Here is a 26360-nt window from a genome sequence, read left to right on the forward strand (position 1 = left end):
CGGTAAAGCTAAAAGGTGGACGTGTGTGTATGTTTATCAACATGTCGTTTGAAGATCTCCGCCCCTACTTAAAACATTCTGGCCACTTTTATCTGTTTCTGTATTTGGATCACACCGCAGTAATAGGATGTCTCACTGGCCGGCACGGAGCCACTTGCAGGAGGGAGTTGGCCTGTCTGGTGACATTGTGTAGAAACAACAACCTTAACCTCAACCCTCTTTTGTTCATGGATACCTTGCAACGATCCTTTTCTCAGATCTTGGGCGATTTAGGCCAAGGCCAGGACCAAAAAGGCCACACTTCTCTGGAGCCGGGCACAATAAATTTGCTTAGGCAGAGAGAGGATTTGTGTGAGGCTTTCTCCCGGCGGCTAGAGCAGAGGGCCAACCTGTTGCTGTGATGGCAGTCAATCAAGGCTTATACTGAATGTAGGAAGTTTTGCCTTGATTTTTAATGTCTTCTTTGCTGGTTCTTAGTCAAACAGAGCGAGACAAGGGTCTGTTTCTTGTTTGAGCTTTTCTTCTGACGTCTGATATAGGAAGGATCAATGCCTGACAGCAGATAGGGATTGTCGGTTTTAATAGATTTCAAGCATCCAGTTAAAGCCTTGCAAACAGTGTTTAGGACAGGGTCGATTTCGGCAACTTGACTGCAACATGACATGAAGCACTTTTGATTGAATCATAAGGCGAGTTCAGTTTCTCGGATAGTGGCAGAATCTGTTCCCCAGCTGGTATCGGCCAGTTTTTTAGGATGCTGTTCCCAACTCCAACCTTAGCTTTAACCCTCTCAATATGATATTTGAAGGTGACCAAGATAGACTGTCTGTGGTTGTATTGAAGCTGTTTTCTGTACCAACCGACTTTAGGCTAACCATTGGTATATGTGTTCTTGAGGTGGAAGACTATAATTAAACTGTTGTCAGGAATTGCTCATAGGTGATTAGTTGCGTTGTAGTAAATAAGACCATACAGGGCTTGGCCTAACGAATTTTCCCTTTTTGAAGACTTGTTATGCATCCTAATTTTGAGGGTTGCAACAAACGTTTGTAAAATACTGTGTGTGATTTCTGTAGGGCTGTGCATTAACGCCAAGTCCACACATCACAACATTGAGGGAGGGAGACCGTGGTCACTTCTCCAATTTCAACAAGATAATAACTGATGAAAATAATAGACACCTGAACCATCTCCCCGTCAGGGAATCGAACCCTGGTCTTCCGCGTGACAGGCGGAGATACTGTCCACTATACTAACGAGGACTGCTGTGCACTGCCCTTTCCAAGGGACAAGCCAGCGTTTGTGGCTTTTGCCTGCCATGCGACAACCAAAACTTTGCGATTTCATCTTTCTGCCATCTCATAATGCCGACAAACTGATCAGTTAAAAACACTCATTAAGGGTAGTGTGGCCGAGCGGTCTAAGGAACTGGATTAAGGCTCCAGTCTCTCGAGAGGCGTGGGTTCAAAGCCCACCACTGCCATTTCTGCTGGTAACGCACTTCTATCTTCCCTCACTGAGGCGATAAGACCCTGGTCCTGCTTTGGAAAGCTTGCAAAAATAGGGCAAACAAGTTGGGTTTGGAGTTTTCCACGCCAAGTATGCAATAATAAAAGCACAACCAGCACAGTTTTAAGGCCCCGCAGCAGTCTCCGTTAAAGCTAAACGTTGGACGTGCGTGTATGTTAATCAACATGACGTTTGAAGATCTCCGCCCCTACTTAAAACATTCTGGCCACTTTTATCTGTTTCTGTATTTGGATCACACCGCAGTAATAGGATGTCTCACTGGCCGGCACGGAGCCACTTGCAGGAGGGAGTTGGCCTGTCTGGTGACATTGTGTAGAAACAACAACCTTAACATCAACATGGACTACACCAAGAAGACAATAGAAGACATGAGGAAGGAAAGTCTGTTTGCTCTTGTTAGACTTGTATAATGTTTCAACGTTCAAGTCCAAATTCATGCAGCACTTTCTATTATGTAGTGGTTATCACTTCACTGTCGCCTAAGACACGAACATTCCCTGGTTCAAAGAATACAATTCGCATTTCTGACACGGTACACGAATGCAATGGGTGCTTCACCTATTTGTCAAGAAACCATGCAGGAGACAAGTGTCTGAGGTAAGATCAGCTCCCTGGTGGTCTAGTGGCTAGGATTCGGCGCTTCCACCGTCGGTTCCAATGGATTTCAAGCATCCGGTTAAAGCCTTGCAAACAGTGTTTAGGACAGGGTCGATCTCGGCAACATGACATGAAGCACTTTTGGCTGTATTGAATCATAAGGCGAGTTCAGTTTCTCGGATAGTGGCAGAATCTGTTCCCCAGCTGGTATGGGCCAGTTTTTTAGGATGCTGTTCCCAACTCCAACCTTAGCTTTAACCCTCTCAATATGATATTTGAAGTTGACCAAGATAGACTGTCTGTGGTTGTATTGAAGCTGTTTTCTGTACCAACGGACTTTAGGCTAACCATTGATTTATGTGTTCTTGAGGTGGAAGGCTGTAATTAAACTGTTGTCAGGGTTTGCTCGTAGGTGATTAGTTGCGTTGTAGTAAACAAGTCCATACAGGGCTTAGCCTAAGGACTTTTCTAATTCTACAAAGGTTGATTTTTGTGATGCTATGTCGAGATCGTCACCTGCTGCGTTCCAAACCTTTAATTTGAAACACTGACTCTGACAAACAATTTCCCCTTTTTGAAGACTTGTTATGCATCCTAATTTCGAGGGGTGCAACAAACATTACTAAAACACTGTGTTTGATTTCTGTAGGGCGGTGCAGCAACGCCGAGTCCACACATCATAACATTGAGGGAGGGATACTGTGGTCACTTCTCCAATTTCAACAAGATTATAACTGATGAAATTAAGAGTCACCTGAACCATCTCCCCGTCAGGGAATTGAACCCTGGTCTTCCGCGTGACAGGCGGAGATACTGGCCACTATACTAACGAGGACTGCTTTGCACAGCCCTTTCCAAGGGCCAAGCCAACGTTCGTGGCTTTTGCCTGTCATGCCACAACCAAAGCATTGCGATTTCATCTTTCTGCCATCTCATAATTCCGACAAATTGATCCGTTAAAAGCACTTGTACAGGGTAGTGTGGCCGAGCGGTCTAAGGGGCTGGATTAAGGCTCCAGTCTCTCGGGAAGCGTGGGTTCAAATCCCACAACTGCCATTTTTGTTGGTAGCACAATTGTATCTTCCCTGAGTGAGGCGATAAGACCCTGGGCCAAGAAGACAATAGAAGACATGAGGAAGGAAAATCTGTTTGCTCTTGTTAGACTTGTATAATGTTTCGACGTCCAAGTCCAAATTCATGCAGCACTTTCCATTATGTAGTGTTTATCACTTCACTGTCCCCTAAGACACGAAAATTCCCTGGTTCAAAGAATACAATTTGCATTTCTGACATGGTACACGAATGCAATGGGTGCTTCACCTATTTGTCAAGAAACCATGCAGGAGAGAAGTGTCTGCGGTAGATCAGCTCCCTGGTGGTCTAGTGGCTAGGATTCGGCGCTTTCACCGCCGCGGCCCGCGTTCAATTCCTGGTCAGGGAAAAACTGTTAAACCCTACGAGCGTTTGCTCGTAGGTGATTAGTTGCGTTGTAGTAAACAAGACCATACAAGGCTTGGCCTAACGAATTTTCCCTTTTTGAAGACTTGTTATGCATCCTAATTTCGAGGGTTGCAACAAACGTTTGTAAAATACTGTGTCTGATTTCTGTAGGGCTGTGCATTAACGCCAAGTCCACACATCACAACATTGAGGGAGGGATACCGTGGTCACTTCTCCATTTTCAACAAGATAATAACTGATAAAAATAAGAGACACCTGAACCATCTCCCCGTCAGGGAATCGAACCCTGGTCTTTCGCGTGACAGGAGGAGATACTGTCCACTATACTAACGAGGACTGCTTTGCTCAGCCCTTTCCAAGGATCAAGCCAATGTTCGTGGCTTTTGCCTGTCATGCCACAACCAAAGCATTGCGATTTCATCTTTCTGCCATCACGTAATGCCATCAAATTGATGCGTTAAAAGCACTCTTTCAGGGTAGTGTGGCCGAGTGGTCTAAGGCGCTGGATTAAGCCTCCAGTCTCTTGGGAGGCGTGGGTTCAAATCCCACCACTGCCATTTTTGTTGGTAGTACACTTGTATCTTCCCTGACTGAGGCGATAAGACCCTGGGCCAAGAAGACAATAGAAGACATGAGGAAGGAAAGTCTGTTTGCTCTTGTTAGACTTGTATAATGTTTCAACGTCCAAGTCCAAATTCATGCAGCACTTTCCATTATGTAGTGTTTATCACTTCACTTTCCCCTAAGACACGAAAATTCCCTGGTTCAAAATATACAATTTGCATTTCTGACATGGTGCACGAATGCAATGGGTGCTTCACCTATTTGTCAAGAAACCATGCAGGAGACAAGTGTCTGCGGTAGATCAGCTCCCAGGTGTTAGGGTCCGGCGCTCCACACACAACCAGCCTAGTCACTGACAGCTTCCAGATTTTGTTGGTTGCATTACACAGGCAGGAGAGAGCAGACTAACAAATGACTCATCGTCTGTACTCCTCCATACTAACATGCTGTAGAACTATCCTCATACCCTCTTTTGTTCATGGATACCTTGCAAAGATCCTTTTCTCAGATCTTGGGCGATTTAGGCCAAGGCCAGGACCAAAAAGGCCACACTTCTCTGGAGCCGGGCAGAATAAATTTGCTTAGGCAGAGAGAGGATTTGTGTGAGGCTTTCTCCCGGCGGCTAGAGCAGAGGGCCAACCTGTTGCTGTGATGGCAGTCAAGCATGGCTTATACTGAATGTAGGAAGTTTTGCCTTGATTTTAATCTCTTCTTTGCTGGTTCATCGTCAAACAGAGCGAGACGAGGGTCTGTTTCTTGTTTGAGCTTTTCTTCTGACGTCTGATATAGGGAGGATCAATGCCTGACAGCAGATAGAGATTGTCGGTTCTAATAGATTTCAAGCATCCAGTTAAAGCCTTGCAAACAGTGTTTAGGACAGGGTCGATTTTGGCAACTTGACTGCAACATGACATGAAGCACTTTTGATTGAATCATAATGCGAGTTCAGTTTCTCGGATAGTGGCAGAATCTGTTCCCCAGCTGGTATCGGCCAGTTTTTTAGGATGCTGTTCCCAACTCCAACCTTAGCTTTAACCCTCTCAATATGATATTTGAAGGTGACCAAGATAGACTGTCTGTGGTTGTATTGAAGCTGTTTTCTGTACCAAGTGACTTTAGGTTAACGATTGGTATATGTGTTCTTGAGGTGGAAGACTGTAATTAAACTGTTGTCAGGAATTGCTCATAGGTGATTAGTTGCGTTGTAGTAAATAAGACCATACAGGGCTTGGCCTAACGAATTTTCCCTTTTTGAAGACTTGTTATGCATCCTAATTTCGAGGGTTGCAACAAACGTTGTAAAATACTGTGTCTGATTTCTATAGGGCTGTGGATTAACGCCAAGTCCACACAGAGGTGGGACCAAGTCATTGTTTTGCAAGTCACAAGTAAGTCTCAAGTCTTTCCCCTAAAGTCCGAGTCAAGTCCCGAGTCAAGACAGGCAAGCCCCGAGTCAAGTCCAAAGTCAAGACTGGAAAGTCTCAAGTCAAGTCCTAAGTCCTGCATTTTGAGTTTCGAGTCCTTTCAAGTCCTTTTAACCACAGACTAATATATTAACACAGATTGTGTATGCTTTTCAAACACTGTATTTATTTATTAAAACAAGTGCATTTTAAATTGCAGGAAAGAAAATTGTGCTGACATTGCACTTTATAATAGCACTATTAACCAGTCATTTTAAACATTAACTCATTCCTTTACAGAACAAACACACTAAAAAATAAAGTGCAAATGTACTTATTTGTACAAAAGTGTTAACATTGAAAAAACATGACATATACGTGAACATAACAAAAAAGTTGTACTTTTTATATGTCAGGGCCCTATGCTGCATTGCATTTGCAAAAGACCAAATTAGCCAAGAGTCTGTCAGTCATTTGTGCACGATGGGGGCGTAGTATGATGCCACCATGGCTGAAAACTCGCTCCACTGGAGCACTGGAGGTAGGCACTGCCAAGACTCTCATGGCCACTCGGAACAGTGAAGGAAGAGTCTTCATGTTCAATGCCCAGAACAAAAGGGGGGAGAGAGTTTTTTTGGGTTGGTGCACTACTTGTAAGTGTATCTTGTGTTTTTTATGTTGATTTAATTAAAAAAAGAAAAAAAAAAAAATATATATATATATATATTTCTTGTGCGGCCCGATACCAATCGATCCACGGACCAGTACCGGGCCACGGCCCGGTGGTTGGGGACCACTGAGGTAAACAACCAACAGTATGTCAGAAAGCTAGCTAAAACGGTACACATATTCATAATGTAGTATACATTTTAACTGACCTTTATTTTACTATTTTTGTCTTTTTTTAGGTGGCTAAAATACGCGGTGCTGCTGACCGCCGTCTAACGTTACGTGTGATATATTGACTAACGTAACCCTGCTTAAAAAAAATCACTGAACAAAAAGTATGAATAAGGTAGTGAACTGCAACAGATTCCCGTGTTTGCAATAACGTTATAACGTTAGCAGTGAGTTTACAGCCTCACTGATTTAACTACACAGCAAATAAAAGTCACGTTGCTTAGCCAATAAACGTTATCTTACATTCAAAACTTACCGTTCTTTGTGCAACTTCAAATGCCGGACGAAGTTGGAAGTTGTTGCCTCTCCATCAGTAATTTTCGAACCGCATGTGTTGCATACTGCAAACCGTTTTGTGTTGACCACCTCGTAATTTTTATACCCAAACTAAATTATTTTAGGTATCATTTTTTGTTCACTGGCGTGTGGTTTGGACATGTCTTCTTCGTTGGTTGTCCTGCAATTTGATTGGATGAATGCTGTGTGAGGAAAACAAAGTAGATCTAATATGATTGGCTGTTGTACTGAGAGCACACCAGCTGACACACGCAACGCTGATAGCTAGACAAGTACACAATGAAAAATACGGAGCGCTCCCGAATAACTTTTTCATCTTTGGGTTTTGGGGAAAGTAGCAAGTCATGTCAAGTCATGTCAATTCAAAAGGCTCAAGTCCAAGTGAAGTCACAAGTCATTGATGTTAAAGTCTAAGTCAAGTTGCAAGTCTTTTTACATTTTGTCAAGTCGAGTCTAAAGTCATCAAATTCATGACTCGAGTCCACACATCACAACATTGAGGGAGGGATACTGTGGTCACTTCTCCAATTTGAACAAGGTAATAACTGATGAAAATAAGAGACACCTGAACCATCTCCCCGTCAGGGAATCGAACCCTGGTCTTCCGCGTGACAGGCGGAGATACTGTCCACTATACTAACGAGGACTGCTTTGCACAGCCCTTTCCAAGGGACAAGCCAACGTTCGTGGCTTTTGCCTGCCATGCGACAATCAAAGCATTGCGATTTCATCTTTCTGCCATCTCATAATTCCGACAAATTGATCCGTTAAAAGCACTTGTACAGGGTAGTGTGGCCGAGCGGTCTAAGGCGCTGGATTAAGGCTCCAGTCTCTCGGGAGGCGTGGGTTCAAATCCCACCACTGCCATTTTTGTTGGTAGCACACTTGTATCTTCCCTGAGTGAGGCGATAAGACCCTGGGCCAAGAAGACAATAGAAGACATGAGGAAGGAAAGTCTGTTTGCTCTTGTTAGACTTGTATAATGTTTCAACGTCCAAGTCCAAATTCATGCAGCACTTTCCATTGTGTAGTGTTTATCACTTCACTTCACATAAGAGTTCCCCTGGTTCAAAGAATACAAATCGCATTTCTGACATGGTACACGAATGCAATGGGTGCTTCACCTATTTGTCAAGAAACCATACCGGAAACAAGTGTCTGAGGTAAGATGGTCTAGTGGCTAGGATTCAGCGCTTTCACTGCCGCGGCCCGCGTTCAATTCCCAGTCAGGGAAAAAACGTTAAACCCTACGAGCTGATTAGTTGCGTTGTAGTAAACAAGTCCATACAGGGCTTGGCGTAAGGACTTTTCTAATTCTACAAAGGTTGATTTTTGTGATGCTATGTCGAGCTCGTCGCCTGCTGCGTCCCTAACCTTTAATTTGACACACTGACTCTGACAAACAATTTTCCCTTTTTGAAGACTTGTTATGCATCCTAATTTCGAGGGGTGCAACAAACAATATTAAAATACTGTGTTTGATTTCTGTAGGGCTGTGCATTAACGCCGAGTCCATACATCACAACATTGAGGGAGGGATACTGTGGTCACTTCTCCAATTTGAACAAGATAATAGCTGATGAAAATAAGAAACACCTGAACCATCTCCCCGTCAGGGAATCAAACCCTGGTCTTCCGCATGACAGGCGGAGATACTGTCCACTATACTAATGAGGACTGCTTTGCACAGCCCTTTCCAAGGGACAAGCCAGCGTTCGTGGCTTTTGCCTGCCATGCCACAACCAAAGCATTGCGATTTCATCTTTCTGCCATCTCATAATGCCGACAAAATGATCAGTTAAAAACACGTATACAGGGTAGTGTGGCCGAGCGGTCTAAGGCGCTGTATTAAGGCTCCAGTCTCTCGGGAGGCGTGGGTTCAAATCACACCACTGCCATTTTTGCTGGTAACACACTTGTATCTTCCCTGACTGAGGCCTAATTTGGAAAAGCTTTGGAAAGCTTGCAAAAATAAGGCAAACACGTTGGCTTTGGACTTCTCCACGCCAGGTATGCAATAATTAAAAACACAACCAGCACAGTTTTAAGGCCCCGCAGCAGCCTCCGGTAAAGCTAAAAGGTGGACGTGTGTGTATGTTTATCAACATGTCGTTTGAAGATCTCCGCCCCTACTTAAGACATTCTGGCCACTTTTATCTGTTTCTGTATTTGGATCACACCGCAGTAATAGGATGTCTCACTGGCCGACACGGAGCCACTTGCAGGAGGGAGTTGGCCTGTCTGGTGACATTGTGTAGAAACAACAACATTAACCTCAACACGGACTACACCAAGAAGACAATAGAAGACATGAGGAAAGAAAGTCTGTTTGCTCTTGTTAGACTTGTATAATGTTTCAACGTCCAAGTCCAAATTCATGCAGCACTTTCCATTATGTAGTGGTTATCACTTCACTGTCGCCTATGACACGAACATTCCCTGGTTCAAAGAATACAATTCGCATTTCTGACATGGTACACAAATGCAATGGGTGCTTCACCTATTTGTCAAGAAACCATGCAGGAGACAAGTGTCTGAGGTAAGATCAGCTCCCTGGTAGTCTAGTGGCTAGGATTCGCCGCTTCCACCGTCAGTTCCAATGGATTTCAAGCATCCGTTTAAAGCCTTGCAAACAGTGTTTAGGACAGGGTCGATCTCGGCAACATGACATGAAGCACTTTTGGCTGTATTGAATCATAAGGCGAGTTCAGTTTCTCGGATAGTGGCAGAATCTGTTCCCCAGCTGGTATCGGCCAGTTTTTTAGGATGCTGTTCCCAACTCCAACCTTAGCTTTAACCCTCTCAATATGATATTTGAAGGTGACCAAGATAGACTGTCTGTGGTTGTATTGAAGCTGTTTTCTGTACCAACTGACTTTAGGCTAACCATTGGTATATGTGTTCTTGAGGTGGAAGACTGTAATTAAACTGTGGTCAGGAATTGCTCATAGGTGATTAGTTGCGTTGTAGTAAATAAGACCATACAGGGCTTGGCCTATTGAATTTTCCCTTTTTGAAGACTTGTTATGCATCCTAATTTCGAGGGTTGCAACAAACGTTTGTAAAATACTGTGTCTGATTTCTGTAGGGCTGTGCATTAACGCCAAGTCCACACATCACAACATTGAGGGAGGGATACCGTGGTCACTTCTCCAATTTCAACAAGATAACTGATGAAAATAAGAGACACCTGAACCATCTCCCCGTCAGGGAATCGAACCCTGTTCTTCCGCGTGACAGGCGGAGATACTGTCCACTATACTAACGAGGAAAGCTCACAGCCTTTTCAAAGGGACAAGCCAATGTTCGTGGCTTTTGCCTGTCATGCAACAATCAAAGCATTGCGATTTCATCTTTCTGCCATCACGTAATGCCATCAAATTGATCCGTTAAAAGCACTCATTCAGGGTAGTGTGGCCGAGGGGTCAAAGGCTGGATTAAGGCTCCAGTCTCTCGGTAGGTGTGGGTTCAGATCCCACCACTGCCATTTATGTTGGTAGAACACTTGTATCTTCCCTGACTGAGGCGATAAGACCCTGGGCCAAGAAGACAATAGAAGACATGAGGAAGGAAAGTCTGTTTGCTCTTGTTAGACTTGTATAATGTTTCAACGTCCAAGTCCAAATTCATGCAGCACTTTCCATTGTGTAGTGTTTATCACTTCACTTCACACGAAAGTTCCCCCGGTTCAAAGAATACAATTCGCATTCCTGACATGGTACACGAATGCAATGGGTGCTTCACCTATTTGTCAAGAAACCATGCAGGAAACAGGTGTCTGAGGTAAGATCAGCTCCCTGGTGGTCTAGTGGCTAGGATTTGGTGCTTTCACCGCAGTGGTCCGGGTTCGATTCCCGGTCAGTGAAAAACTGTTCAACCCTATGAGCATTTGCTTGCAGGTAATTAGTTGTGTTGTAGTAAATAAGACCATACAGTGCTTGGCCAAAGGACCTTTCTAATTCTACAAAGGTTGATTTTTGTGATGCTATGTCGAGCTCGTCACCTGCTGCGTCCCTAACCTTTAATTTGACACACTGACTCTGACACACAATTTTCCCTTTTTGAAGACTTGATATGCATCCTAATTTTGAGGGGTGCAACAAACATTATTAAAATACTGAGTTCGATTTCTGTAGGGCTGTGCATTAACGCCGAGTCCACACATCACAACATTGAGGGAGGGATACCGTGGTCACTTCTCCAATTTGAACAAGATAATAACTGATGAAAATAAGAGACACCTGAACCGTCTCCCCGTCAGGGAATCGAACCCTGGTCTTCCGCGTGACAGGCGGAGATAATGTCCACTATACTAACGAAGACTACTCCACACTGCCTTTTCGAAGGGTTTAGCCAATGTTCGTGGGTTTTGCCTGTCATGCCACAACCAAAGCATTGCGATTTCATCTTTCTGCCATCACGTAATGCCAACAAATTGAGCAGTTAAAAGCACACATTCAGGGTAGTGTGGCCGAGCGGTCTAAGGCGCTGGATTAAGTCTCCAGTCTCTCAGGAGTTGTGGGTTCAAATCCCTCCACTGCCATTTTTGTTGGTAGCACACTTGTTTCTTCCCTGACTTAGGCGATAAGACCCTGGGCCAAGAAGACAATAGAAGACATGAGGAAAGAAAATCTGTTTCCTCTTGTTAGACATACATGTATATAATGTTTCAACGTCCAAGTCCAAATTCATGCAGCACTTTCCATTGTGTAGTGTTTATCACTTACCTTCACATAAGAGTTCCCCTGGTTCAAAGAATACAATTCGCATTTCTGACATGGTACATGAATGCAATGGGTGCTTCACCTATTTGTCAAGAAACCATGCAGGAAACAAGTGTCTGAGGTAAGATCAGTTCCCTGGTGGTCTAGTGGCTAGGATTCGGCGCTTTCACCGCCCCGGCCTGGGTTCGATTCCCGGTCAGTGAAATACCGTTAAAACCTACGAGCTTTTGCTCGTAGGTGATTAGTTGTGTTGTAGTAAACAAGTCCATACAGGGCTTAGCCTAAGGACTTTTCTAATTCTAGGAAGGTTGATTTTTGTGATGCTATGTCAAGCTCGTCACCTGCTGCGTCCCTAACCTTTAATTTGACACACTGACTCCGACAAACAATTTTCCCTTTTTGAAGACTTGTTATGCATCGTATTTTCGAGGGGTGCAACAAACATTATTAAAATACTGTTTTTGATTTATGTAGGGCTGTGCATTAACGCCGAGTCCACACATCATAACATTGAGGAAGGGATACTTTGGTCACTTCTCCCAAGTTCCATCCATCCATCCATCTTCTTCCACTTATCCGAGGTCGGGTTGTGGGGGCAGCAGCTTAAGCAGGGAAACCCAGACTTCCCAAACCCCAGCCACTTCGTCCAGCTCCTCCTTGGGGATCCCGAGGCGTTCCCAGGCCAGCCGGGAGAGATAGTCTTCCCAGCGTGTCCTGGGTCTTCCCCGTGGCCTCCTACCGGTCGGACGTGCCCGAAACACCTTCCTAGGGAGGCGTTCGGGTGGCATCCTGACCAGATGCCCGAACCACCTCATCTGGCTCCTCTCGATGTGGAGGAGCAGCGGCTTTACTTTGAGCTCCCCCCGAATGACAGAGCTTCTCACCCTATCTCTAAGGGAGAGCCCCGCCACTCGGCGGAGGAAACTCATTTCGGCCGCTTGTACCCGTGATCTTGTCTTTTCGGTCATGACCCAAAGCTCATGACCATAGGTGAGGATGGGAACGTAGATCGACCGGTAAATCGAGAGCTTTGCCTTCCGGCTCAGCTCCTTCTTCACCACAACGGATCGATACAGCGTCCGCATTACTGAAGACGCCGCACCGATCCGCCTGTCGATCTCACGATCCACTCTTCCCCCACTCGTGAACAAGACTCCGAGGTACTTGAACTCCTCCACTTGGGGCAAGATCCCCTCCCCAACCCGGAGATGGCACTCCACCCTTTTCCGGGAGAGAACCATGGACTCGGACTTGGAGGTGCTGATTCCCATCCCAGTCGCTTCACACTCGGCTGCGAACCGATCCAGTGAGAGCTGAAGATCTTGGCCGGAGGAAGCCATCAGGACCACATCATCTGCAAATAGCAGTGACCTAATCCTGCAGCCACCAAACCAGATCCCCTCAACGCCCTGACTGCGCCTAGAAATTCTGTCCATAAAGGTTATGAACAGAATCGGTGACAAAGGGCAGCCTTGGCGGAGTCCAACCCTCACTGGAAACGTGTCCGACTTACTGCCGGCAATGCGGACCAAGCTCTGACACTGATTATACAGGGAGCGAACTGCCACAATAAGACAGTCCGTTACCCCATACTCTCTGAGCACTCCCCACAGGACTTCCCGGGGTACACGGTCGAATGCCTTCTCCAAGTCCACAAAGCACATGTAGACTGGTTGGGCAAACTCCCATACACCCTCAAGGACCCTGCCGAGAGTATAGAGCTGGTCCACAGTTCCACGACCAGGACGAAAACCACACTGTTCCTCCTGAATCCGAGGTTCGACTATCCGGCGTAGCCTCCTCTCCAGTACACCTGAATAGACCTTACCGGGAAGGCTGAGGAGTGTGATCCCACGATAGTTGGAACACACCCTCCGGTTCCCCTTCTTAAAGAGAGGAACCACCACCCCAGTCTGCCAATCCAGAGGTACCGCCCCCGATGTCCACGCGATATTGCAGAGTCTTGTCAACCAAGACAGCCCCACAACATCCAGAGCCTTAAGGAACTTCGGGCGGATCTCATCCACCCCCGGGGCCTTGCCACCGAGGAGCTTTTTAACTACCTTGGCAACCTCAGCCCCAGAAATAGGAAAGCCCACCACAGATTCCCCAGGCCCTGCTTCCTCATAGGAAGACGTGCTGGTAGGATTGAGGAGGTCTTCGAAGTATTCCCTCCACCGATCCACAACATCCGCAGTCGAGGTCAGCAGAGCACCATCCCCACCATACACGGTGTTGACACTGCACTGCTTCCCCTTCCTGAGGCGGCGGATAGTGGTCCAGAATTGCTTCGAAGCCGTCCGGAAGTTTTTTTCCATGGCCTCCCCGAACTCCTCCTATGTCCGAGTTTTTGCCTCCGCGACCGCTGAAGCCGCACACCGCTTGGCCTGTCGGTACCTGTCTGCTGCCTCAGCAGTCCCATGAGCCAAAAGAACCCGATAGGACTCCTTCTTCAGCCTGACGGCATCCCTCACCGCCGGCGTCCACCAACGGGTTCTAGGATTACCGCCACGACAGGCACCAACTACCTTGCGGCCACAGCTCCAATCGGCCGCCTCGACAATAGAGGTACGGAACATTGTCCACTCGGACTCAATGTCCAGCACCTCCCTCGTGACATGTTCAAAGTTCTTCCGGAGGTGGGAATTGAAACTCTCTCTGACAGGAGACTCTGCCAGGCGTTCCCAGCAAACCCTCACAATGCGTTTGGGCCTGCCAGGTCTGTCCGGCATCCTCCCCCACCATCGCAGCCAACTCACCACCAGGTGGTGATCGGTAGAAAGCTCCGCCCCTCTCTTCACCCGAGTGTCCAAAACATGAGACCGCAAATCCGATGACACAACTACAAAGTCGATCATGGAACTGCGGCCTAGGGTGTCCTGGTGCCAAGTGCACATATGGACACCCTTATGTTTGAACATGGTGTTTGTTATCGACAATCTGTGAAGAGCACAAAAGTCCAATAACAGAACACCACTCGGGTTCAGATCCGGGCGGCCATTCTTCCCAATCACACCTCTCCAGGTTTCACTGTCGCTGCCAACATGAGCGTTGAAGTCCCCCAGTAGAACGAGGGAATCACCCGGGGGAGCACTCTCCAGTACTCCCTCGAGTGAATCCCAAAAGGGTGGGTACTCTGAGCTGCCGTTTGGCGCGTAAACGCAAACAACAGTCAGGACCCGTCCCCCCACCTGAAGGCGGAGGGAAGCTACCCTCTCGTCCACCGGGTTGAATTCCAACGTGCAGGCTTTGAGCCGAGGGGCAACAAGAATTGCCACCCCAGCCCGTCGCCTCTCACTGCCGGCAACGCCAGAGTGGAAGAGAGTCCAGCCCCTCTCAAGAGAAGTGGTTCCAGAGCCCTTGCTGTGCGTCGAAGTGAGTCCGACTATATCTAGCCGGAACTTCTCCACCTCACGTACTAGCTCAGGCTCCTTCCCCACCAGCGAAGTGACGTTCCACGTTCCAAGAGCCAGCTTATGTAGCCGAGGATCGGACTGCCAGGTGCCCTGCCCTTGGCTTCCGCCCAGCTCACAAGTCCTCTCCTCTCCCAAGTTGAACAAGATAATAACTGATGAAAATAAGACACACCTGAACCGTCTCCCCGTCAGGGAATCGAACCCTGGTCTTCCGCGTGACAGGCGGAGATACTGTCCACTATACTAACGAGGACTGCTTTGCACAGCCCTTTCCAAGGGACAAGCCAATGTTCGTGGCTTTTGCCTGCCATGCCACAACCAAAGCAATACGATTTCATCTTTCTGCCATCTCATAATTCCGACAAAATGATCCGTTAAAAGCACTTGTACAGGGTAGTGTGGCCGAGCGGTCTAAGGCACTGGATTAAGGCTCCAGTCTCTCGGGAGGCGTGGATTCAAATCCCACCACTGCCATTTTTGCTGGTAACGCACTTCTATCTTCCCTGACTGAGGCGATAAGACCCTGGGCCTAATTTGGAAAGCTTTGGAAAGTTTGCAAAAATAGGGCAAACAAGTTGGGTTTGGAGTTTTCCACGCCAGGTATGCAATAATAAAAGCACAACCAACACAGTTTTAAGGCCCCGCAGCAGTCTCCGGTAAAGCTAAACTTTGGACGTGCGTGTATGTTTATCAACATGTCGTTTGAAGATCTCCGCCCCTACTTAAGACATTCTGGCCACTTTTATCTGTTTCTGTATTTGGATCACACCGCAGTAATAGGATGTCTCACTGGCCGGCACGGAGCCACTTGCAGGAGGAAGTCGGCCTGTCTGGTGACATTGTGTAGAAACAACAACCTTAACATCAACACGAACTACACCAAGAAGACAATAGAAGACATGAGGAAGGAAAGTCTGTTTGCTCTTGTTAGACTTGTATAATGTTTCAACGTCCAAGTCCAAATTCATGCAGCACTTTCCATTATGTAGTGGTTATCACTTCACTGTCGCCTCAGACACGAACATTCCCTGGTTCAAAGAATACAATTCGGATTTCTGACATGGTACACGAATGCAATGGGTGCTTCACCTATTTGTCAAGAAACCATGCAGGAGACAAGTGTCTGAGGTAAGATCAGCTCCCTGGTGGTCTAGTGGCTAGGATTCGCCGCTTCCACCGTCGGTTCCAATGGATTTCAAACATCCGGTTAAAGCCTTGCAAACAGTGTTTAGGACAGGGTCGATTTCGGCAACATGACATGAAGCACTTTTGGCTGTATTGAATCATAAGGCAAGTTCAGTTTCTCGGATAGTGGCAGAATCTGTTCCCCAGCTGGTATCGGCCAGTTTTTTAGGATGCTGTTCCCAACTCCAACCTTAGCTTTAACCCTCTCAATATGATATTTGAAGTTGACCAAGATAGACTGTCTGTGGTTGTATTGAAGCTGTTTTCTGTACCAACGGACTTCAAGCTAACCATTGGTATATGTGTTCTTGAGGTGGAAGGCTGTAATTAAACTGTTGTCAGGGTTTGCTCATAGGTGATTAGTTGCGTTGTAGTAAACAAGTCCATACAGGGCTTGGCCTAAGGACTTTTCTAATTCTACAAAGGTTGATTTTTGTGATACTATGTCGAGCTCGTCACCTGCTGCGTCCCTAACCTTTAATTTGACACACTGACTTTGACAAACAATTTTTCCTTTTTGAAGATTTGTTATGCATCCTAATTTCGAGGGGTGCAACAAACATTATTAAAATACTGTGTTTGATTTCTGTAGGGCTGTGCATTAACGCCGAGTCCACACATCATAACATTGAGGGAGGGATACTGTGGTCACTTCTCCAATTTGAACAAGATAATAACTGATGAAAATAAGAGCCACCTGAACCATCTGTCCACTATACTAACGAGGACTGCTTTGCACAGCCCTTTCCAAGGGACAAGCCAACGTTCGTGGCTTTTGCCTGCCATGCCACAACCAAAGCATTGCGATTTCATCTTTCTGCCATCTCATAATTCCGACAAATTGATCCGTTAAAAGCACTTGTACAAGGTAGTGTGGCCGAGCGGTCTAAGGCGCTGGATTAAGGCTCCAGTCTCTCGGGAAGCGTGGGTTCAAATCCCACCACTGCGGTTTTTGTTGGTAGCACACTTGTATCTCCCCTGAGTGAGGCGATAAGACCCTGGGCCAAGAAGACAATAGAAGACATGAGGAAGGAAAGTCTGTTTGCTCTTGTTAGACTTGTATAATGTTTCAATGTACAAGTCCAAATTCATGTAGCACTTTCCATTGTGTAGTGTTTATCACTTCACTTCACATAAGAGTTCCTCTGGTTCAAAGAATACAATTCGCATTTCTGACATGGTACACGAATGCAATGGGTGCTTCACCTATTTGTCAAGAAACCCTGCAGGAAACAAGTGTCTGAGGTAACATCAGGTCCCTGGTGGTCTGGTCTAGTGGATAGGATTCAGTACTTTCACCGCCGTGGCCCGGGTTCGATTCCCGGTCAGAAAAAACTGTTAAAATCTACGAGTGTTTGTTTGTCGGTGATTAGTTGCTTTGTAATAAACAAGTGCATACAGTGCTTGGCCTAAGGACTTTTGTAATTCTACAAAGGTTGATTTTTGTGATACTATGTCGAGCTCCTCGCCTGCTGCGCCCCTAACCTTTAATTTGACACACTGACTCTGACAAACAATTTTCCCTTTTTGAAGACTTGTTATGCATCCTAATTTCGAGGGGGGGAGCAACAAACATTATTAAAATACTGTGTTTGATTTCTGTAGGGCTGTGCATTAACGCCGAGTCCATACATCACAACAATGAGGGAGGGATACTGTGGTCACTTCTCCAATTTGAACAAGATAATAACTGATGAAAATAAGAGACACCTGAACCATCTCCCCGTCTGAGGTAGATCAGCTCCCAGGTATTCTAATGGCTAGGGTCCGGCGCTCCACACACAACCAGCCTAGTCACTGACAGCTTCCAGATTTTGTTGGTTGCATTGCACAGGCAGGAGAGAGCAGACTAACAAATGACTCATCGTCTGCACTCCTCCCCACTAACATGCTGTAGAACTATCCTCATAGCCTCTTTTGTTCATGGATACCTTGCAACGATTATTTTCTCAGATCTTGGGCGATTTAGGCCAAGGCCAGGACCAAAAAGGCCACACTTCTCTGGAGCCGGGCAGAATAAATTTGCTTAGGCAGAGAGAGGATTTGTGTGAGGCTTTCTCCCGGCGGCTAGAGTAGAGGGCCAACCTGTTGCTGTGATGGCAGTCAATCGAGGCTTATACTGAATGTAGGAAGTTTTGCCTTGATTTTAATCTCTTCTTTGCTGGTTCTTCGTCAAACAGAGCGAGACGAGGGTCTGTTTCTTGTTTGAGCTTTTCTTCTGACGTCTGATATAGGAAGGATCAATGCCTGACAGCAGATAGAGATTGTCGGTTCTAATAGATTTCAATCATCCAGTTAAAGCCTTGCAGACAGTGTTTAGGACAGGGTCGATTTTGGCAACTTGACTGCAACATGACATGAAGCACTTTTGATTGAATCATAAGGCGAGTTCAGTTTCTCGGATAGTGGCAGAATCTGTTCCGCAGCTGGTATCGGCCAGTTTTTTAGGATGCTGTTCCCAACTCCAACCTTAGCTTTAACCCTCTCAAAATGATATTTGAAGGTGACCAAGATAGACTGTCTGTGGTTGTATTGAAGCTGTTTTCTGTACCAACTGACTTTAGGCTAACCATTGGTATATGTGTTCTTGAGGTGGAAGACTGTAATTAAACTGTTGTCAGGAATTGCTCATAGGTGATTAGTTGCGTTGTAGTAAATAAGACCATACAGGGCTTGGCCTAACGAATTTTCCCTTTTTGAAGACTTGTTATGCATCCTAAATTCGAGGGTTGCAACAAACGTTTGTAAAAAACTGTGTCTGATTTCTGTAGGGCTGTGCATTAACGCCAAGTCCACACATCACAACATTGAGGGAGGGATACCGTGGTCACTTCTCCAATTTGAACAAGATAATAACTGATGAAAATAAGAGACACCTGAACCATCTCCTCGTCAGGGAATCGAACCCTGGTCTTCCGCGTGACAGGCGGAGATACTGTCCACTATACTAACGAGGACTGCTCAACACAGCCTTTTCGAAAGGACAAGCCAATGTTCATAGCTTTTGCCTGTCATGCCACAACCAAAGCATTGCGATTTCATCTTTCTGCCATCACATAATGCCATCAAATTGATCTGTTATAAGCACTCATTCAGGGTAGTGTGGCCGAGCGGTCTAAGGCGCTGGATTAAGGCTCCAGTCTCTCGGGAGGCGTGGGTTCAAATCCCACCACTGCCATTTTTGTTGGGAGCACACTTGTATCTTCCCTGACTGAGGCGATAAGACCCTGGGCCAAGAAGACAATAGAAGACATGAGGAAAGAAAGTCTGCTCTTGTTAGAGTTGTATAATGTTTCAACGTCCAAGTCCAAATTCATGCAGCACTTTCCATTGTGTAGTGTTTATCACTTCACTTCACACGAAAGTTCACCCGGTTCAAAGAATACAATATTGAGGGAGGGATACTGTGGTCACTTCTCCAATTTCAACAAGATAATAACTGATGAAAATAAGAGACACCTGAACCATCTCCCCATCAGGGAATCGAACCCTGGTCTTCCGCGTGACAGGCGGAGATACTGTCCACTATACTAACGAGGACTGCTTTGCCCAGCACTTTCCAAGGGACAAGCCAACGTTTGTGGCTTTTGCCTGCCATGCGACAACCAAAGCATTGCGATTTCATCTTTCTGCCATCTCATAATGCCGACAAACTGATCAGCTAAAAACAGTCATTCAGGGTAGTGTGGCCGAGCGGTCTAAGGCGCTGGATTAAGGCTCCAGTCTCTCGGGAGGCGTGGGTTCAAATCCCACCACTGCCATTTTTGTTGGTAGCACACTTGTATCTTCCCTGACTGAGGTGTTAAGATCCTGGGCCAAAAAGACAATAGAAGACACGAGGAAGGAAAGTCTGTTTCCTCTTGTTAGACTTGTATAATGTTTCAACGTCCAAGTCCAAATTCATGCAGCACTTTCCATTGTGTAGTGTTTATCACTTCACTTCACACGAAAGTTCCCCCGGTTCAAAGAATACAATTCGCATTTCTGACATGGTACACGAATGCAATGGGTGCTTCACCTATTTGTCAAGAAACCCTGCAGGAAACAAGTGTCTGAGGTAACATCAGCTCCCTGGTGGTCTGGTCTAGTGGATAGCATTCAGTGCTTTCACCGCCACGGCCCGGGTTCGATTCCCGGTTAGAAAAAACTGTTAAAACCTACGAGTGTTTGTTTGTCGGTGATTAGTTGCTTTGTAATAAACAAGTGCATACAGGGCTTGGCCTAAGGACTTTTGTAATTCTACAAAGGTTGATTTTTGTGATACTATGTCGAGCTCCTCGCCTGCTGCGCCCCTAACCTTTAATTTGACACACTGACTCTGACAAACAATTTTCCCTTTTTGAAGACTTGTTATGCATCCTAATTTCGAGGTTGGGAGCAACAAACATTATTAAAATACTGTGTTTGATTTCTGTAGGGCTGTGCATTAACGCCGAGTCCATACATCACAACAATGAGGGAGGGATACTGTGGTCACTTCTCCAATTTGAACAAGATAATAACTGATGAAAATAAGAGACACCTGAACCATCTCCCCGTCTGAGGTAGATCAGCTCCCAGGTATTCTAATGGCTAGGGTCCGGCGCTCCACACACAACCAGCCTAGTCACTGACAGCTTCCAGATTTTGTTGGTTGCATTGCACAGGCAGGAGAGAGCAGACTAACAAATGACTCATCGTCTGCACTCCTCCCCACTAACATGCTGTAGAACTATCCTCATAGCCTCTTTTGTTCATGGATACCTTGCAACGATTATTTTCTCAGATCTTGGGCGATTTAGGCCAAGGCCAGGAACAAAAAGGCCACACTTCTCTGGAGCCGGGCAGAATAAATTTGCTTAGGCAGAGAGAGGATTTGTGTGAGGCTTTCTCCCGGCGGCTAGAGCAGAGGGCCAACCTGTTGCTGTGATGGCAGTCAATCAAGGCTTATACTGAATGTAGGAAGTTTTGCCTTGATTTTAATCTCTTCTTTGCTGGTTCTTCGTCAAACAGAGCGAGACGAGGGTCTGTTTCTTGTTTGAGCTTTTCTTCTGACGTCTGATATAGGAAGGATCAATGCCTGACAGCAGATAGAGATTGTCGGTTCTAATAGATTTCAATCATCCAGTTAAAGCCTTGCAGACAGTGTTTAGGACAGGGTCGATTTCGGCAACTTGACTGCAACATGACATGAAGCACTTTTGATTGAATCATAAGGCGAGTTCAGTTTCTCGGATAGTGGCAGAATCTGTTCCGCAGCTGGTATCGGCCAGTTTTTTAGGATGCTGTTCCCAACTCCAACCTTAGCTTTAACTCCTCTCAAAATGATATTTGAAGGTGACCAAGATAGACTGTCTGTGGTTGTATTGAAGCTGTTTTCTGTACCAACTGACTTTAGGCTAACCATTGGTATATGTGTTCTTGAGGTGGAAGACTGTAATTAAACTGTTGTCAGGAATTGCTCATAGGTGATTAGTTGCGTTGTAGTAAATAAGACCATACAGGGCTTGGCCTAACGAATTTTCCCTTTTTGAAGACTTGTTATGCATCCTAAATTCGAGGGTTGCAACAAACGTTTGTAAAAAACTGTGTCTGATTTCTGTAGGGCTGTGCATTAACGCCAAGTCCACACATCACAACATTGAGGGAGGGATACCGTGGTCACTTCTCCAATTTGAACAAGATAATAACTGATGAAAGTAAGAGACACCTGAACCATCTCCCCGTCAGGGAATCGAACCCTGGTCTTCCGCGTGACAGGCGGAGATACTGTCCACTATACTAACGAGGACTGCTCAACACAGCCTTTTCGAAGGGACAAGCCAATGTTCATAGCTTTTGCCTGTCATGCCACAACCAAAGCATTGCGATTTCATCTTTCTGCCATCTCATAATGCCATCAAATTGATAGTAGTGTAGTAGGGTAGTGTGGCCGAGCGGTCTAAGGCGCTGGATTAAGGCTCCAGTCTCTCGGGAGGCGTGGGTTCAAATCCCACCACTGCCATTTTTGTTGGTAGCACACTTGTATCTTCCCTGACTGAGGCGATAAGACCCTGGGCCAAGAAGACAATAGAAGACATGAGGAAAGAAAGTCTGCTCTTGTTAGAGTTGTATAATGTTTCAACGTCCAAGTCCAAATTCATGCAGCACTTTCCATTGTGTAGTGTTTATCACTTCACTTCACACGAAAGTTCACCCGGTTCAAAGAATACAATATTGAGGGAGGGATACTGTGGTCACTTCTCCAATTTCAACAAGATAATAACTGATGAAAATAAGAGACACTTGAACCATCTCCCCATCAGGGAATCGAACCCTGGTCTTCCGCGTGACAGGCGGAGATACTGTCCACTATACTAAAGAGGACTGCTTTGCCCAGCACTTTCCAAGGGACAAGCCAACGTTTGTGGCTTTTGCCTGCCATGCGACAACCAAAGCATTGCGATTTCATCTTTCTGCCATCTCATAATGCCGACAAACTGATCAGCTAAAAACACTCATTCAGGGTAGTGTGGCCGAGTGGTCTAAGGCGCTGGTTTAAGGCTCCAGTCTCTTGGGAGGCGTGGGTTCAAATCCCACCACTGCCATTTTTGTTGGTAGCACACTTGTATCTTCCCTGACTGAGGCGTTAAGATCCTGGGCCAAAAAGACAACAGAAGACACAAGGAAGGAAAGTCTGTTTGCTCTTGTTAGACTTGTATAATGTTTCAACGTCCAAGTCCAAATTCATGCAGCACTTTCCATTGTGTAGTGTTTATCACTTCACTTCACACGAAAGTTCCCCTGGTTCAAAGAATACAAATCGCATTTCTGACATGGTACACGAATGCAATGGGTGCTTCACCTATTTGTCAATAAACCATGCAGGAAACAAGTGTCTGAGGTAAGATCAGCTCCCTGGTGGTCTAGTGGCTAGGATTCGGCGCTTTCACCGCCGCGGCCCGGGTTCGATTCCCGGTCAGGGAAAAACCGTTTAACCCTACGAGAAAACGCTCGTAGGTAATTAGTTGTGTTGTAGTAAGTAAGACCATACAAGGCTTGGCCTAAGGGCTTTTCTAATTCTACAAAGGTTGATTTTTGTGATGTTATGTCGAGCTCGTCACCTGCTGCGTCCCTAACCTTTAATTTGACACACTGACTCTGACAAACAATTTTCCCTTTTTGAAGACTTGTTATGCATCCTAATTTCGAGGGGTGCAACAAACATTATTAAAATACTGTGTTTGATTTCTGTAGGGCTGTGCATTAACGTCGAGTCCACACATCACAACATTGAGGGAGGGATACTGTGGTCACTTCTCCAATTTGAACAAGATAATAAATGATGAAAATAAGAGACACCTGAACCATCTCTCCGTCAGGGAATCAAACCCTGGTCTTCCGCGTGACAGGCGGAGATACTGTCCACGCGTTACAAAGTAACGCGTTACTGTAACGCCGTTACTATCGGCGGTAACTAGTTATCTAACGCGTTATTTTTTATATTCAGTAACTCCGTTACCGTTACTACATGATGCATTACTGCGTTATTTTGCGTTATTTTTTATGTAGTATTGGCTAGAAACTGAGAAGATCTGAGTGTTGCAGCGCTGCTGAAGAGGCGACAAAAAAGAGTCGCGCCGCGCGCTGTGTGTGTGTGGGTGTGTGTGTGGGTGTGAGTGTGTGTGTGTGGGAGGGGGCGTGTCTGTGTCTACTATCAAGACGTCATGGCGAACCCCGAAGCCGAGTTTCTTAAAATGGAGATATTTTCAGTACGTTTCTTTTATCGACCACAAAGAAAAGAACATTTTAGTTGAATGTAAGTTTCAAATATGCTGAAACAGCGACAAAAACAACATGCTTCGACGAAGCTAGTAAAGAGACACACACTTCACCTCCAACAGCCGCGGCTGGATTTTAATGAGGCACTGCACACTGAAGGTACACACACTCTGTCAATTCTCTTATATACTCTTTCATTTTAAACTTTTAGAGTGTTTGATTATCACATCACTCTAAATGTTTAGACTATAAAGTTCACAAACCTAAAGAGGGATACTAGTGGGCCAGGCTAATATTTCCTTTTCTCTAAACTAAGTGGGGAAATGTGTAGACTGTTCTGGGCTTCAGACATGATTTTATTTCAGAATTCCTTGAGAAAACGCCTGGTTAGGCTTTATGTATGTAGTGTGTGCCTTTCTTGTTTTACAGCTATGTTGTTATTATGCTGTTTGTTACTTATGTATGTTAAGTTGCAGCTATTTAAAATAGTTTTGTCAATTTGTTCTGGTCTGAAACAAATTGGCCCTTTAAAACATATCTTTGTCTTTGTGTGTTGTATGTAGACCACATTGCTTAGCAGAGTTCAGTGATGCAAATGCATGTCAAGTTGATCAACAGATTGTATTATTCTCCAGTGCAATAACAGTACTAAAATAAAGGCTAAAAGGGCATTAAATGGGGCCTTAAAAAAATAAAATAAAAATATATAAGTAACTAAATAGTTACTTTTCACAGTAACGCATTACTTTTTGGTTTAAGTAACTGAGTTACTTTTTAAATAAAGTAACTAGTAACTGTAACTAGTTACTGGTTTTCAGTAACTAACCCAACACTGATAATAACCGATGAAAATAAGAGACACCTGAACCATATCCCCGTCAAGGAATCGAACCCTGGTCTTCCACGTGACAGGCGGAGATACTGTCCACTATACTAACGCGGACTGCTTTGCACAGCCCTTTCCAAGGGACAAGCCAATGTTCGTGGCTTTTGCCTGCTTTTCGACAATCAAAGCATTGCGATTTCATCTTTCTACCATCTCATAATTCCGACAAATTGATCCGTTAAAAGCACTTGTACAGGGTAGTGTGGCCGAGCGGTCTAAGGCGCTGGATTAAGGCTCGAGTATCTCGGGAGGCGTGGGTTCAAGGAAGACATGAGGAAGGAAAGTCTGTTTGCTCTTGTTAGACTTGTATAATGTTTCAACGTCCAAGTCCAAATTCATGCAGCACTTTCCATTGTGTAGTGTTTATCACTTCACTTCACACGAAAGTTCACCCGGTTCAAAGAATACAATTCGCATTCCTGACATGGTACACGAATGCAATGGGTGCTTCACCTATTTGTCAAGAAACCATGCAGGAAACAGGTGTCTGAGGTAAGATCAGCTCCCTGGTGGTCTAGTGGATACGATTCGGAGCTTTCACCGCCGCGGTCCGGGTTCGATTCCCGGTCAGGGAAAAACTGTTCAACCCTACGAGCGTTTGCTCGCAGGTAATTAGTTGTGTTGTAGTAAATAAGACCATACAGTGCTTGGCCTAAGGACCTTTCTAATTCTACAAAGGTTGATTTTTGTGATGCTATGTCGAGCTCGTCACCTGCTGCGTCCCTAACCTTTAATTTGACACACTGACGCTGACAAACAATTTTCCCTTTTTGAAGACTTGATATGCATCCTAATTTTGAGGGGTGCAACAAACATTATTAAAATACTGTGTTTGATTTCTGTAGGGCTGTGCATTAACGCCGAGTCCACACATCACAACATTGAGGGAGGGATACCGTGGTCACTTCTCCAATTTGAACAAGATAATAACTGATGAAAATAAGAGACACCTGAACCATCTCCCCGTCAGGGAATCGAACCCTGGTCTTCCGCGTGACAGGCGGAGATACTGTCCACTATACTAACGAGGACTACTCCACACTGCCTTTTCGAAGGGTCAAGCCAATGTTTGTGGGTTTTGCCTGTCATGCCACAACCAAAGCATTGCGATTTCATCTTTCTGCCATCACGTAATGCCAAAAAATTGATCCGTTAAAAGCACTCATACAGGGTAGTGTGGCAGAGCGGTCTAAGGCGCTGGATTAAGGCTCCAGTCTCTCAGGAGGCGTGGGTTCAAATCCCACCACTGCCATTTTTGTTGGTAGCACACTTGTATCTTCCCTGAGTTAGGCGATAAGACCCTGGGCCAAGAAGACAATAGAAGACATGAGGAAAGAAAATCTGTTTCCTCTTGTTAGACTTGTATAATGTTTCAACGTCCAAGTCCAAATTCATGCAGCACTTTCCATTGTGTAGTGTTTATCACTTACCTTTACATAAGAGTTCCCCTGGTTCAAAGAATACAATTCGCATTTCTGACATGGTACACGAATGCAATGGGTGCTTCACCTATTTGTCAAGAAACCATGCAGGAAACAAGTGTCTGAGGTAAGATCAGCTCCCTGGTGGTCTAGTGGCTAGGATTCGGCGCTTTCACCGCCCCGGCCTGGGTTCGATTCCCGGTCTGTAAAATACCGTTAAAACCTACGAGCGTTTG

General features: G+C 45.5%; 21 non-coding genes across 21 annotated transcripts; 11 read left to right on the forward strand and 10 right to left on the reverse strand.

The window, feature by feature from the left end:
• Window positions 1–1190: 1190 nt before the first annotated feature.
• On the reverse strand, window positions 1191–1262 carry trnad-guc (transfer RNA aspartic acid (anticodon GUC)). Its single transcript has one exon. It is a non-coding gene; the product is annotated as a tRNA-Asp (tRNA).
• Window positions 1263–1401: 139 nt separating this feature from the next.
• Window positions 1402–1483, forward strand: trnal-aag (transfer RNA leucine (anticodon AAG)). Its single transcript has one exon. It is a non-coding gene; the product is annotated as a tRNA-Leu (tRNA).
• Window positions 1484–2890: 1407 nt separating this feature from the next.
• On the reverse strand, window positions 2891–2962 carry trnad-guc (transfer RNA aspartic acid (anticodon GUC)). The gene has a single exon. It is a non-coding gene; the product is annotated as a tRNA-Asp (tRNA).
• A 1101-nt stretch (window positions 2963–4063) lies between these two features.
• Window positions 4064–4145, forward strand: trnal-aag (transfer RNA leucine (anticodon AAG)). The gene has a single exon. It is a non-coding gene; the product is annotated as a tRNA-Leu (tRNA).
• A 3181-nt stretch (window positions 4146–7326) lies between these two features.
• Window positions 7327–7398, reverse strand: trnad-guc (transfer RNA aspartic acid (anticodon GUC)). The gene has a single exon. It is a non-coding gene; the product is annotated as a tRNA-Asp (tRNA).
• A 139-nt stretch (window positions 7399–7537) lies between these two features.
• Window positions 7538–7619, forward strand: trnal-aag (transfer RNA leucine (anticodon AAG)). The gene has a single exon. It is a non-coding gene; the product is annotated as a tRNA-Leu (tRNA).
• A 3383-nt stretch (window positions 7620–11002) lies between these two features.
• Window positions 11003–11074, reverse strand: trnad-guc (transfer RNA aspartic acid (anticodon GUC)). Its single transcript has one exon. It is a non-coding gene; the product is annotated as a tRNA-Asp (tRNA).
• A 3999-nt stretch (window positions 11075–15073) lies between these two features.
• trnad-guc (transfer RNA aspartic acid (anticodon GUC)) lies at window positions 15074–15145 on the reverse strand. Its single transcript has one exon. It is a non-coding gene; the product is annotated as a tRNA-Asp (tRNA).
• Window positions 15146–15284: 139 nt separating this feature from the next.
• On the forward strand, window positions 15285–15366 carry trnaf-aaa (transfer RNA phenylalanine (anticodon AAA)). Its single transcript has one exon. It is a non-coding gene; the product is annotated as a tRNA-Leu (tRNA).
• A 1578-nt stretch (window positions 15367–16944) lies between these two features.
• trnal-aag (transfer RNA leucine (anticodon AAG)) lies at window positions 16945–17026 on the forward strand. Its single transcript has one exon. It is a non-coding gene; the product is annotated as a tRNA-Leu (tRNA).
• A 1936-nt stretch (window positions 17027–18962) lies between these two features.
• trnad-guc (transfer RNA aspartic acid (anticodon GUC)) lies at window positions 18963–19034 on the reverse strand. The gene has a single exon. It is a non-coding gene; the product is annotated as a tRNA-Asp (tRNA).
• A 139-nt stretch (window positions 19035–19173) lies between these two features.
• trnal-aag (transfer RNA leucine (anticodon AAG)) lies at window positions 19174–19255 on the forward strand. The gene has a single exon. It is a non-coding gene; the product is annotated as a tRNA-Leu (tRNA).
• A 290-nt stretch (window positions 19256–19545) lies between these two features.
• Window positions 19546–19617, reverse strand: trnad-guc (transfer RNA aspartic acid (anticodon GUC)). The gene has a single exon. It is a non-coding gene; the product is annotated as a tRNA-Asp (tRNA).
• Window positions 19618–19756: 139 nt separating this feature from the next.
• Window positions 19757–19838, forward strand: trnal-aag (transfer RNA leucine (anticodon AAG)). The gene has a single exon. It is a non-coding gene; the product is annotated as a tRNA-Leu (tRNA).
• Window positions 19839–21775: 1937 nt separating this feature from the next.
• Window positions 21776–21847, reverse strand: trnad-guc (transfer RNA aspartic acid (anticodon GUC)). The gene has a single exon. It is a non-coding gene; the product is annotated as a tRNA-Asp (tRNA).
• Window positions 21848–21978: 131 nt separating this feature from the next.
• Window positions 21979–22060, forward strand: trnal-aag (transfer RNA leucine (anticodon AAG)). The gene has a single exon. It is a non-coding gene; the product is annotated as a tRNA-Leu (tRNA).
• A 290-nt stretch (window positions 22061–22350) lies between these two features.
• On the reverse strand, window positions 22351–22422 carry trnad-guc (transfer RNA aspartic acid (anticodon GUC)). Its single transcript has one exon. It is a non-coding gene; the product is annotated as a tRNA-Asp (tRNA).
• Window positions 22423–22561: 139 nt separating this feature from the next.
• Window positions 22562–22643, forward strand: trnal-aag (transfer RNA leucine (anticodon AAG)). Its single transcript has one exon. It is a non-coding gene; the product is annotated as a tRNA-Leu (tRNA).
• Window positions 22644–22950: 307 nt separating this feature from the next.
• Window positions 22951–23022, forward strand: trnae-uuc (transfer RNA glutamic acid (anticodon UUC)). The gene has a single exon. It is a non-coding gene; the product is annotated as a tRNA-Glu (tRNA).
• A 2640-nt stretch (window positions 23023–25662) lies between these two features.
• On the reverse strand, window positions 25663–25734 carry trnad-guc (transfer RNA aspartic acid (anticodon GUC)). Its single transcript has one exon. It is a non-coding gene; the product is annotated as a tRNA-Asp (tRNA).
• Window positions 25735–25873: 139 nt separating this feature from the next.
• trnal-aag (transfer RNA leucine (anticodon AAG)) lies at window positions 25874–25955 on the forward strand. Its single transcript has one exon. It is a non-coding gene; the product is annotated as a tRNA-Leu (tRNA).
• Window positions 25956–26360: the final 405 nt, after the last annotated feature.

The sequence above is a fragment of the Nerophis lumbriciformis genome, linkage group LG03 (assembly GCF_033978685.3).
Source record: "Nerophis lumbriciformis linkage group LG03, RoL_Nlum_v2.1, whole genome shotgun sequence".
Lineage (NCBI taxonomy): Eukaryota > Metazoa > Chordata > Actinopteri > Syngnathiformes > Syngnathidae > Nerophis > Nerophis lumbriciformis.